Source organism: Amphiura filiformis, chromosome 20 (assembly GCF_039555335.1).
Source record: "Amphiura filiformis chromosome 20, Afil_fr2py, whole genome shotgun sequence".
Taxonomy (NCBI): Eukaryota; Metazoa; Echinodermata; class Ophiuroidea; order Amphilepidida; family Amphiuridae; genus Amphiura; species Amphiura filiformis.
The window spans coordinates 13195583-13207938 of NC_092647.1; the positions used below are offsets into that span (position 1 = coordinate 13195583).

The window sequence follows — 12356 nt, forward strand, 5'->3', positions numbered from 1 at the left end:
GCGCTCAGAATGTCGAACTTCACCCCTTCCCCTTCCCTATCATGCCTGTGACTGTCGACTGCCATCACCCGATCATGTCTGGTCCCGTTTCTGGTGGTCAGTGGAGCAACGATGCGGTGGGCTAAATAATTTACTGGGTGGGTAAATAAAAATTCCCACCCAGTTTTCATGTTATTTACCGTAATTACCGCCCTGTATGAAATACAGGGCCTAAACTTATATCAGAGAAGATGTAATGAAACATATTCTCTGCTTGTTTAAATCAATAAAGCTGTATGCGTAAAAATGTTTCTTTTCTTTTATTTGCATAATAATATATAGTACTTGACCTTTGGTGATAACATAAGCTTTATGAGAGCAGTATTATAAGAAACCACTTGTGCATTTGTTAAGTTCTGCCATCAGTAAAAGCAGAGAGAACTTCTAAATGCAACAACTTCAAGCTCGGATCGACCATTTTGGACCGGTGTGGTAGCATAACAGTAACACACGGTAAACCTGGGAGAACATCTCGATTTGAACATCTTTACTATCTCGGCATTTATCTGTAACTTACACTGGAGCTCTGGATCGTTGTAGCTGGTAAGCATTCCGATTATTTTGAAGTAAGTATATGGAGTAAAATCTTTCTTTTAATCTGGCTTTACTCGAGAAACACTAGCAACGAATTTGCTCACGGATGCATGATACACTGTAAAAACAGTGTTTAGAAAGTGGTGGCAAGAATGTGTTTAGAAACGTTATGTTTAGAATATGGATGTCAGATGTTTAGAAATTAAACACCATCACTGACCAATGTTGAGAAATTTGACACATGATCTAATAGCTTTTAAACTTGTTTACAAAGTGGTGGCAAAATTGTGTTTAGAAAAGTGTTTAATTAATCGCTAAACACTGTTTTTGGGGCGCCCTCTACGGAGGCGTCCCACAATATAGGCATGTGTTTGTGAGAAGCTTCTAATTTCACTCTTACTAGATTTACTCCGCAATTGTTTTGCTAAAATTATGCCCTTGCTCAGAAATAATACCACAATATGTTTGGATTTTATTTTATTATTGTTTTCTGTTATGCACAGGATAAAATGGTGTGCGTATATTCTTTGTTTAAAAGACAAAATTAAAAACACCAAATAATCCGCGACCTTTGTATGCCTTCAACCTGACCACCGTTTGTCTTAAAACCCGATAGACGATGACATTTGACCATAAGATCAATGGCCTTTGTTTGCCAATTACCATAAACAAATCTATATAGCGGTTATTACCAGAGTTGTAATATGGTGGCACAATTGGGCGGCAAACTGTATGGAAACAACACGGCATATACTTTGACCATACACTAGGATCCACAACATGCTTATCTATCATGGGAACAGTTCTTAAACCTTGATGCTACCCAGTAATGTTTGCTTAATTAGATGTTATCTTATAATTAGAGCTCTAGTAGGCCAAATGTTATTATTTGCATGGTATAATTGACTTGGAAAGTTTGTTTGCTGGGGAGTTATAGGCCTATATGTCAGAGTCAGGATGTAGGTATCATTATGCCTCAAATCACGAATTATTGTAAGATTTAGTGCAGAGTAGGTTAGATATGAAAATGGAAAGTTACAACAAATGACTATACACCTGATTCGTGAACTGTGTCATTTTGAAAGACTCTTCCTCTTTATCCTTCATCTCCATTTGATTTTCAGTGTATTAGCAGAGGATGATGTATATGTATCACAGACGTTATACATTTATAAAAACTTAACGTTTTCTATTGGTCAACATAGGCGTAGATCCCGGGTGGGGATAACCCCCCCATATTTTGCCAGGGAGCTTACTTATTTGTGTCTTCTATACTATTCATCATATACCCCTGCATAACGAAATTCAACAATATTCAATATCCAAAGCAATATCCTCACTATAATAGGTCCCAAAACAGAATTTTCCCCACCCCACATAATCGCAAATTGACACGAAAGCTTCATTCCCATTTTTTTCATCCAAAACGGTCCTGTCATACATCTTCCCCAATCAAACACATTTCTCTTGCATTTGATCATTTCCTACTCTTCCCTAGAAAAATCATTATAATACCAAATCTACACACCATGGAATTCACCATATCACGTCCAAGCACTATTCATCATATACCCCTGCATAACGAAATTCAACAATATTCAATATCCAAAGCAATCTCCTCACTACAATAGGTCCCAAAACAGAAATCCCCACCCCACATAATCGCAAATTGACACGAAAGCTTCAATCCCATTTATTTCATCCAAAACGGTCCTGTCATATCACCTTCCCCAATCAAACACATTTCTCTTGCATTTGATCATCTTCTACTCTTCCCTAGAAAAATCATTATAATACCAAATCTACACACCATGGAATTCACTGTCACGTCCAAGCTCCCATTGGGCGCCCTTTTATTACAGTGTAGTGATGAGGTAAGGAATACATATTAGGGTATTTCTCTGAAAAGGTGTACTATTTGAAGATAGGCAAATATGAATTTGAAAATGATTATAAAAATGTTTCCTTTACATATCTGTAAGGATGTAAGTCTCTAGTGCATGAAAACAATATTTGGCGCAATCTTTAGGGCGCCCTCTATATTATAGAGGGCGTAATCTGCAGGTTGTGCCAGGTGAGCATCAGCTCCGTCACATTTAGGCCAAAAAGGAAAAAAGAACAAATAAATTGTTAAAACTCTTAATTATGAGTTTCATGGATAACTTGTAAGTTGCTTGATTCATGTTTGCTTTTTTCATTTAAAAAGAATATGATTTTGTACTTTCGTCATTTAGTTGGGACAATGAGAGGCAGGCTGTACGGAAAATGTCATGTCTGTTAGTATTGTTTTTATACAAACTTAAGTATATTCATAATTTTGCTTGAAATAACTTAATAAATTTCTATTGACATAGTAAACACATACAATATCAATTACATTTCCAAATAGTAAATTCCATGTTGTCTGGGTCAAAGGTCAAATAAAGGTCAACAACAATTGTGATGGAGATGACAATGCTGTGATGGAGATGATAGTGATGTGACGGAGATGATATTTCTACACAAATTCCTATAGAGAATCATCTCCGTCACAGACATTTGATTTCAGTAATGTTTTCACACTACTTGAAAATTAAATTCATACAGATGAGAAGGTCTAGAATTGGTAAGCATTTTCTGATAAACTAAACTGGACTTCGCTGTATCTCAAGATCCGGTGATGTGATGGAGATGATGGTGATGTGACGGAGATGATATTGCTACACGAATTCCTATAGAGAATCTCCGCCACGGCAAATTGTGACGCCAACTGATGTAGCGGAGATGATGGTTCAGACATTGCTTACGATTAATAGCAGGGTTAATCTTACCCACGTGTTACATATCACCACAACAGCTTGTGGGACATATTCAACCATCATTATTTTCCGGAAAATTTCAACAATAAGACTTATATCAAATTGATCAGAAACGTTTGGAGATGATGTTGAATAAAGGTACGCGCGTGTATACTTGAAGATACCCTCAAAATTGGCAGGAAAAGAGTGCCAATGTGCACCTATTTGGGGTTGATGTTTTCGTTGTCTGTAAAAGGCAGCGTACAGGGTCAAATTATTGACCTCTGATATTTGGTCTTCACCTCCAGTCGTTTTGATGCCACCATGGAATTCACCATATCACGTCCAAGCACTATTCATCATATACCCCTGCATAACGAAATTCAACAATATTCAATATCCAAAGCAATCTCCTCACTACAATAGGTCCCAAAACAGAAATCCCCACCCCACATAATCGCAAATTGACACGAAAGCTTCAATCCCATTTATTTCATCCAAAACGGTCCTGTCATACACCTTCCCCAATCAAACACATTTCTCTTGCATTTGATCATCTTCTACTCTTCCCTAGAAAAATCATTATAATACCAAATCTACACACCATGGAATTCACCGTCACGTCCAAGCTCCCATTGGGCGCCCTTTTATTACAGTGTAGTGATGAGGTAAGGAATACATATTAGGGTATTTCTCTGAAAAGGTGTACTATTTGAAGATAGGCAAATATGAATTTGAAAATGATTATAAAATGTTTCCTTTACATATCTGTAAGGATGTAAGTCTCTAGTGCATGAAAACAATATTTGGCGCAATCTTTGGGGCGCCCTCTATATTATAGAGGGCGTAATCTGCAGGTTGTGCCAGGTGAGCATCAGCTCCGTCACATTTAGGCCAAAAAGGAAATAAGGACAAACAAATTGTTAAAACTCTTAATTATGAGTTTCATGGATAACTTGTAAGTTGCTTGATTCATGTTTGCTTTTTTCATTTAAAAAGAATATGATTTTGTACTTTCGTCATTTAGTTGGGACAATGAGAGGCAGGCTGTACGGAAAATGTCATGTCTGTTAGTATTGTTTTTATACAAACTTAAGTATATTCATAATTTTGCTTGAAATAACTTAATAAATTTCTATTGACATAGTAAACACATACAATATCAATTACATTTCCAAATAGTAAATTCCATGTTGTCTGGGTCAAAGGTCAAATAAAGGTCAACAACAATTGTGATGGAGATGACAATGCTGTGATGGAGATGATAGTGATGTGACGGAGATGATATTTCTACACAAATTCCTATAGAGAATCATCTCCGTCACAGACATTTGATTTCAGTAATGTTTTCACACTACTTGAAAATTAAATTCATACAGATGAGAAGGTCTAGAATTGGTAAGCATTTTCTGTTAAACTAAACTGGACTTCGCTGTATCTCAAGATCCGGTGATGTGATGGAGATGATGGTGATGTGACGGAGATGATATTGCTACACGAATTCCTATAGAGAATCATCTCCGCCACGGCAAATTGTGACGCCAACTGATGTAGCGGAGATGATGGTTCAGACATTGCTTACGATTAATAGCAGGGTTAATCTTACCCACGTGTTACATATCACCACAACAGCTTGTGGGACATATTCAACCATCATTATTTTCCGGAAAATTTCAACAATAAGACTTATATCAAATTGATCAGAAACGTTTGGAGATGATGTTGAATAAAGGTACGCGCGTGTATACTTGAAGATACCCTCAAAATTGGCAGGAAAAGAGTGCCAATGTGCACCTATTTGGGGTTGATGTTTTTCGTTGTCTGTAAAAGGCAGCGTACAGGGTCAAATTATTGACCTCTGATATTTGGTCTTCACCTCCAGTCGTTTTGATGCCACCATGGAATTCACCATATCACGTCCAAGCACTATTCATCATATACCCCTGCATAACGAAATTCAACAATATTCAATATCCAAAGCAATCTCCTCACTACAATAGGTCCCAAAAACAGAACTCCCACACCACATAGTCGCAAATTGACACGAAAGCTTCAATCCCATTTATTTCATCCAAAACGGTCCTGTCATACACCTTCCCCAATCAAACACATTTCTCTTGCATTTGATCATCTTCTACTCTTCCCTAGAAAAATCATTATAATACCAAATCTACACACCATGGAATTCACTGTCACGTCCAAGCTCCCATTGGGCGCCCTTTTATTACAGTGTAGTGATGAGGTAAGGAATACATATAAAAAAAAAAAAAAAAAAAGCTGTACTATTTGAAGATAGGCAAATATGAATTTGAAAATGATTATAAAATGTTTCCTTTACATATCTGTAAGGATGTAAGTCTCTAGTGCATGAAAACAAGATTTGGCGCAATCTTTAGGGCGCCCTCTATATTATAGAGGGCGTAATCTGCAGGTTGTGCCAGGTGAGCATCAGCTCCGTCACATTTAGGCCAAAAAGGAAATAAGGACAAAAAAATTGTTAAAACTCTTAATTATGAGTTTCATGGATAACTTGTAAGTTGCTTGATTCATGTTTGCTTTTTTTTTTTTTTTAGAATATGATTTTGTACTTTCGTCATTTAGTTGGGACAATGAGAGGCAGGCTGTACGGAAAATGTCATGTCTGTTAGTATTGTTTTTATACAAACTTAAGTATATTCATAATTTTGCTTGAAATAACTTAATAAATTTCTATTGACATAGTAAACACATACAATATCAATTACATTTCCAAATAGTAAATTCCATGTTGTCTGGGTCAAAGGTCAAATAAAGGTCAACAACAATTGTGATGGAGATGACAATGCTGTGATGGAGATGATAGTGATGTGACGGAGATGATATTTCTACACAAATTCCTATAGAGAATCATCTCCGTCACAGACATTTGATTTCAGTAATGTTTTCACACTACTTGAAAATTAAATTCATACAGATGAGAAGGTCTAGAATTGGTAAGCATTTTCTGTTAAACTAAACTGGACTTCGCTGTATCTCAAGATCCGGTGATGTGATGGAGATGATGGTGATGTGACGGAGATGATATTGCTACACGAATTCCTATAGAGAATCATCTCCGCCACGGCAAATTGTGACGCCAACTGATGTAGCGGAGATGATGGTTCAGACATTGCTTACGATTAATAGCAGGGTTAATCTTACCCACGTGTTACATATCACCACAACAGCTTGTGGGACATATTCAACCATCATTATTTTCCGGAAAATTTCAACAATAAGACTTATATCAAATTGATCAGAAACGTTTGGAGATGATGTTGAATAAAGGTACGCGCGTGTATACTTGAAGATACCCTCAAAATTGGCAGGAAAAGAGTGCCAATGTGCACCTATTTGGGGTTGATGTTTTTCGTTGTCTGTAAAAGGCAGCGTACAGGGTCAAATTATTGACCTCTGATATTTGGTCTTCACCTCCAGTCGTTTTGATGCCACCATGGAATTCACCATATCACGTCCAAGCACTATTCATCATATACCCCTGCATAACGAAATTCAACAATATTCAATATCCAAAGCAATCTCCTCACTACAATAGGTCCCAAAACAGAAATCCCCACCCCACATAATCGCAAATTGACACGAAAGCTTCAATCCCATTTATTTCATCCAAAACGGTCCTGTCATACACCTTCCCCAATCAAACACATTTCTCTTGCATTTGATCATCTTCTACTCTTCCCTAGAAAAATCATTATAATACCAAATCTACACACCATGGAATTCACCGTCACGTCCAAGCTCCCATTGGGCGCCCTTTTATTACAGTGTAGTGATGAGGTAAGGAATACATATTAGGGTATTTCTCTGAAAAGGTGTACTATTTGAAGATAGGCAAATATGAATTTGAAAATGATTATAAAATGTTTCCTTTACATATCTGTAAGGATGTAAGTCTCTAGTGCATGAAAACAATATTTGGCGCAATCTTTAGGGCGCCCTCTATATTATAGAGGGCGTAATCTGCAGGTTGTGCCAGGTGAGCATCAGCTCCGTCACATTTAGGCCAAAAAGGAAATAAGGACAAACAAATTGTTAAAACTCTTAATTATGAGTTTCATGGATAACTTGTAAGTTGCTTGATTCATGTTTGCTTTTTTCATTTAAAAAGAATATGATTTTGTACTTTCGTCATTTAGTTGGGACAATGAGAGGCAGGCTGTACGGAAAATGTCATGTCTGTTAGTATTGTTTTTATACAAACTTAAGTATATTCATAATTTTGCTTGAAATAACTTAATAAATTTCTATTGACATAGTAAACACATACAATATCAATTACATTTCCAAATAGTAAATTCCATGTTGTCTGGGTCAAAGGTCAAATAAAGGTCAACAACAATTGTGATGGAGATGACAATGCTGTGATGGAGATGATAGTGATGTGACGGAGATGATATTTCTACACAAATTCCTATAGAGAATCATCTCCGTCACAGACATTTGATTTCAGTAATGTTTTCACACTACTTGAAAATTAAATTCATACAGATGAGAAGGTCTAGAATTGGTAAGCATTTTCTGTTAAACTAAACTGGACTTCGCTGTATCTCAAGATCCGGTGATGTGATGGAGATGATGGTGATGTGACGGAGATGATATTGCTACACGAATTCCTATAGAGAATCATCTCCGCCACGGCAAATTGTGACGCCAACTGATGTAGCGGAGATGATGGTTCAGACATTGCTTACGATTAATAGCAGGGTTAATCTTACCCACGTGTTACATATCACCACAACAGCTTGTGGGACATATTCAACCATCATTATTTTCCGGAAAATTTCAACAATAAGACTTATATCAAATTGATCAGAAACGTTTGGAGATGATGTTGAATAAAGGTACGCGCGTGTATACTTGAAGATACCCTCAAAATTGGCAGGAAAAGAGTGCCAATGTGCACCTATTTGGGGTTGATGTTTTCGTTGTCTGTAAAGGCAGCGTACAGGGTCAAATTATTGACCTCTGATATTTGGTCTTCACCTCCAGTCGTTTTGATGCCAATGTGACGGCAATGATGCAAAACCAAGGGACAGCAATTTTTGACACAAATTTTTGAATTATTCCATAATATTGACTTTAGAAGTGGTTTTAAGCATTTAAACCTTCTTAGACATGATATTTACCCCAGTCAGTGGTAATTTTCACTTCCCACACTTGCTCACAAAAATACTACAAAATCACTAAAATTCGGTGCGTGATATCGGGACATGGGGTTTTCAGGGGGGTCGTCATATATTGAAGAATTTTTTGACTCCAAGAAATTAATTTTTCCCCACTTGGATGTTCTTAACTATTTTTATACATACAAAAGTCCATGACTAAGCCAAAAAGAAAAAAAAAATCCGCTTTTAAAACTTTTATGAGCGCCGAAAGTCGCGGGACTTAAAAGTTACTCTTTTCAGAGAATCACACATTAAAGGGGGGTAACCCTATTGGTTTTGGATATGGATTGTCTTTAAAATTACATAATAATATCAAATATCGCCTCCTTTATGCTGCTTTGTGAAAAAACGAGAGCATTTTCAGCGTAAATGTGAATAAATAGCCAAATTTGCAATCCAATACCTTGGTATACGTGAATTGCATTCTGGGCAGGCAATGACGAATGCTGACATGCTGTACAATGCCCGGCCCGTATTGAACGGAAAATGTTTTTTTTTCGTACCGTTTCAGAAAAAAGGAAACAAAATATATTTCCCTTGCAATATGTACATTTCAAATGAATATAAAAAAGTTTGGGTAAAATGGAGAGGAAAAACCCTTCCGAGACCGGGTTTTGAACCGGGTACCTCTCGGGTAAAAAACAAACGCGCTAGTCAATTGAGCTATTTAGCACACCACGCTTACCGCTGCCGTTTTCATAACTATATACGGCGCACCGTCTTGCGGTGACTGATATTTCGTTCATAATTCCCTCCCAGAATTCCAAAGTATTTACCATTGTTTACAAACTGGTATACCTGTAAAAACCGCTGTGATTCATGATTTCTCCGGAAATACATCGACTTGGAGCGTCAAATTTCAGGATAGTAATGAGAAAAATAGTATCTATTATGTGATACCAAAACCTCATCAACAATGAAAAAAATCGGGGGATGATGCTGTCGATCGGGTTACGGACCTTTAAAGCATTTTATCAGTGTTTATATATGCCGTTGCATTAATGGACAAGGTTTGCGTTTGAGAATATTTTTTTTTTATTTCGAACAAAACTGACACTCTAGTAATTAACCACCCCAGATAGCAATATTGCAGACAGCTTCCATCACAACGCTTGTTTCCCGGGGCTCGTTTCTCAACGGTTTAGGCTCACAGGAGTACAAATTTTCAACAAGTAAAATAATTACTGAGTGGGTAAATAAAAATTCCCCGGGGTGGGCACGCCAACTTTGGGTGACGCGTATGTAGGGCTGTTAAGACCCCCTTTTTCAGCGTCGAACACATGTTCTGTCACCTTCCCCCCCTACACACTAAAAACTACGGGGTTATATTTTCCGTGGTCATTTTGAATTGACCACGTTTGGGGTTGTTTTGACCCTTCAAGGGGTTGTACTGTTTTAATTTGACCACTTTCACAAGGTCATTTTAGCCATGACGAACGTGGTCAAAAACTTAGTGGTCATTTTGCCGATACCGTCGCGCATTGATATCAGTTTCAATCTTCCGCTTTGAAAATCTCAATTCATAAATGAGTTTAAACATGAGCTGCAATTAATGTTTGTTGATTAATAAATAAAACTAATTTTTTGACCGAAGTTACCCAATTTGTCAACTTTATAATGACTTGCATTTCGAACTATTTGCACACACGGTGTGCATCGGCTCACGTGGTCACATCAGCGCCATATTTGTTCTGATTGTGCAGCTCAGCGGATTGTCGTGTGTGCTTGTCTGCATGATGGAATATGAAAAGTTAGTTGAAAAGTGAGACTGCAAGGATGCATAGACCCTTGTCTATGCACGCAGATTAATCATTCCAATTTCATGCTGTCGTGGCTGGTGTCTTGGCTGCAGTTGTTATAAGCTTATATCATGTAAGCTTATAAATACGTGAACTGTCATAGGCGATGACTGACTGTGTGCGAGTGTGATACACAGATGCATTTTGCAGTTTGCTGTTTATGTAATGCTTTCTCTGTGCAGAAACACACTTATGTCCTGGTGGGACCAGCATGACCATGATAGGCCTACTAAAAATCCAAACAACCCCTAAATGTGGTTATTGAGTAACCCTATAAAACAACCCTTTCAAATGGGTCATTTCATTTGACCCCGAAATGAGGTCATTAAGTAACCCAATAAGGCAACCCTTTGAAGGGTCATTTCATTTGACCCCGAAATGTGGTAATATTTTGACCCCAATGGGGTTACTATTTGACCCAAATACGTAGTCATTGCAATGACCCCGACCAATGGGGTCAAAATGACCCCGTTAGTGGTATGGTGTTTAGTTGATAACTATGCTGGGGTCAAAAATGACCCCGTTTGGGTCATTTTTTGACCCCGTAGTTTTAAGTGTGTATTTTTCATTTGATTTGTCACCCAAAGACCCTTAAAAGTTCAATTTTAACAGCAACTTCCATTTATCACTGATTTTGTCACTTATTTTGAAAAAAACCCAAAGAAATTTGAAGTTATAGAACTAGAAATTCTATTTTCGAGGTTTCTGTTCTTACCCAAAGATTCCATTTAAAAAAAGGTCATGTTCTCACCCAATGACCTCATATTTTTTACAAGTTTGCTCCCGGGGGGGGCACTTCAATATGAAATGGATATACAGTGGCGTACCGTGGCCGCCCCAACCCCGGGGGCTGAAGAAGAAACAATTTTGCCGCCCTTCCTTAACAGCCCGAAAAGGTTGACCCAACGGTCGTTTGAAAAGTGAAGAGCAAAAAAAAGAAAAAAAAAGAGGGTTTTAGGCGCTAGCGTCCAAAAAGCAACCGTTTTCAAAATTTTTTATGCTTTTTCAATTTTTGGCGCCCTTTTTTCTCTGCTAATTCGTTTTGCCGCCCCTTTCGTTTTTGCCGCCCCTGTTTTTGCTGCCCCTTCTTCTTCCGCCGCCCCTTCGTATTTGCCGCCCCCTACTTTGCCCCCGGGGGGCTGGCGCCCCCAAGCCCCCCCCCCCCCAAAAAAAAATTGATACGCGCATGATATAGGTGTAGGGCAGACTAGGGCTGGCACTTTCGCACTAAGGGGCATTCGGTGAGAGCAAAATGTAAAAAATATGGGGTCATTGGGTGAGAGCATGATTTTGGCATTCGGTGAGAGCAAAATGTAAAAAATATGGGGTCATTAGGTGAAAACATGACCTTTTTTTTAAATGGAAACTTTGGGCGAGAGCCGAAACAGCGCCACAAAAACCTCGAAAATCGAATTTCTAGTTCTAAATGGCTTCAAATTTCATTGTTTTTTCAAAAGAAGTAACAAAATCACTGAAAAATGAAAGTTGCTGTTCAAATTGAATTTGTAAGGGTCTTTGGGTGACAGATCAAATGAAAAAATTGGGGGTCTTCGGGTGACAGAGCATGTGTTCGTAAAAAAATATGGGGTCTTTGGGTGACAGCGATGCTGAAAAAGGGGGTCTTAACAGCCCTACATACGCGTCACTCCAAAGTTGGAGTGCCTCCCCACGAGATTTTGCTCTCACCGAATGCCCAAAATCATGCTCTCACCCAATGACCCCATATTTTTTACATTTTGCTCTCACCGAATGCCCCTTATTGCGAAAGTGCCAGCCTTACACCTATATCCATTTCCAATTTACATTAGCGGGCTATCGGCTTCGTTCTGCTGTGTTGTATGAATGAGCCTTTTTCAAGTGGCGGGCACAAAAGGAGAGGGTACTTTGAAGTGAGTTATCCAGTCACCTACCTGGACAACCGATTCTTTAGAAATGCTTAGTCGCGCCAAAGTCGATCGATACATGTTAAAATCAGCACAATTCAGAGATACACCTTTTGCTAT

The 12356-nt window shown here is 38.1% G+C and overlaps 1 protein-coding gene across 1 annotated transcript in view; it reads left to right on the plus strand.

Annotated features, from left to right (window-relative positions):
* The first annotated feature begins 384 nt into the window (after positions 1 to 384).
* The window catches only part of LOC140142595 (uncharacterized), a 28144-nt gene continuing 16172 nt past the window's right edge, over positions 385 to 12356 (plus strand). The window contains exon 1 of the mRNA XM_072164591.1: positions 385 to 605. The gene's annotated coding sequence lies outside the window, so the exon portion shown is untranslated. The remainder of the gene's footprint in view (positions 606 to 12356) is intronic.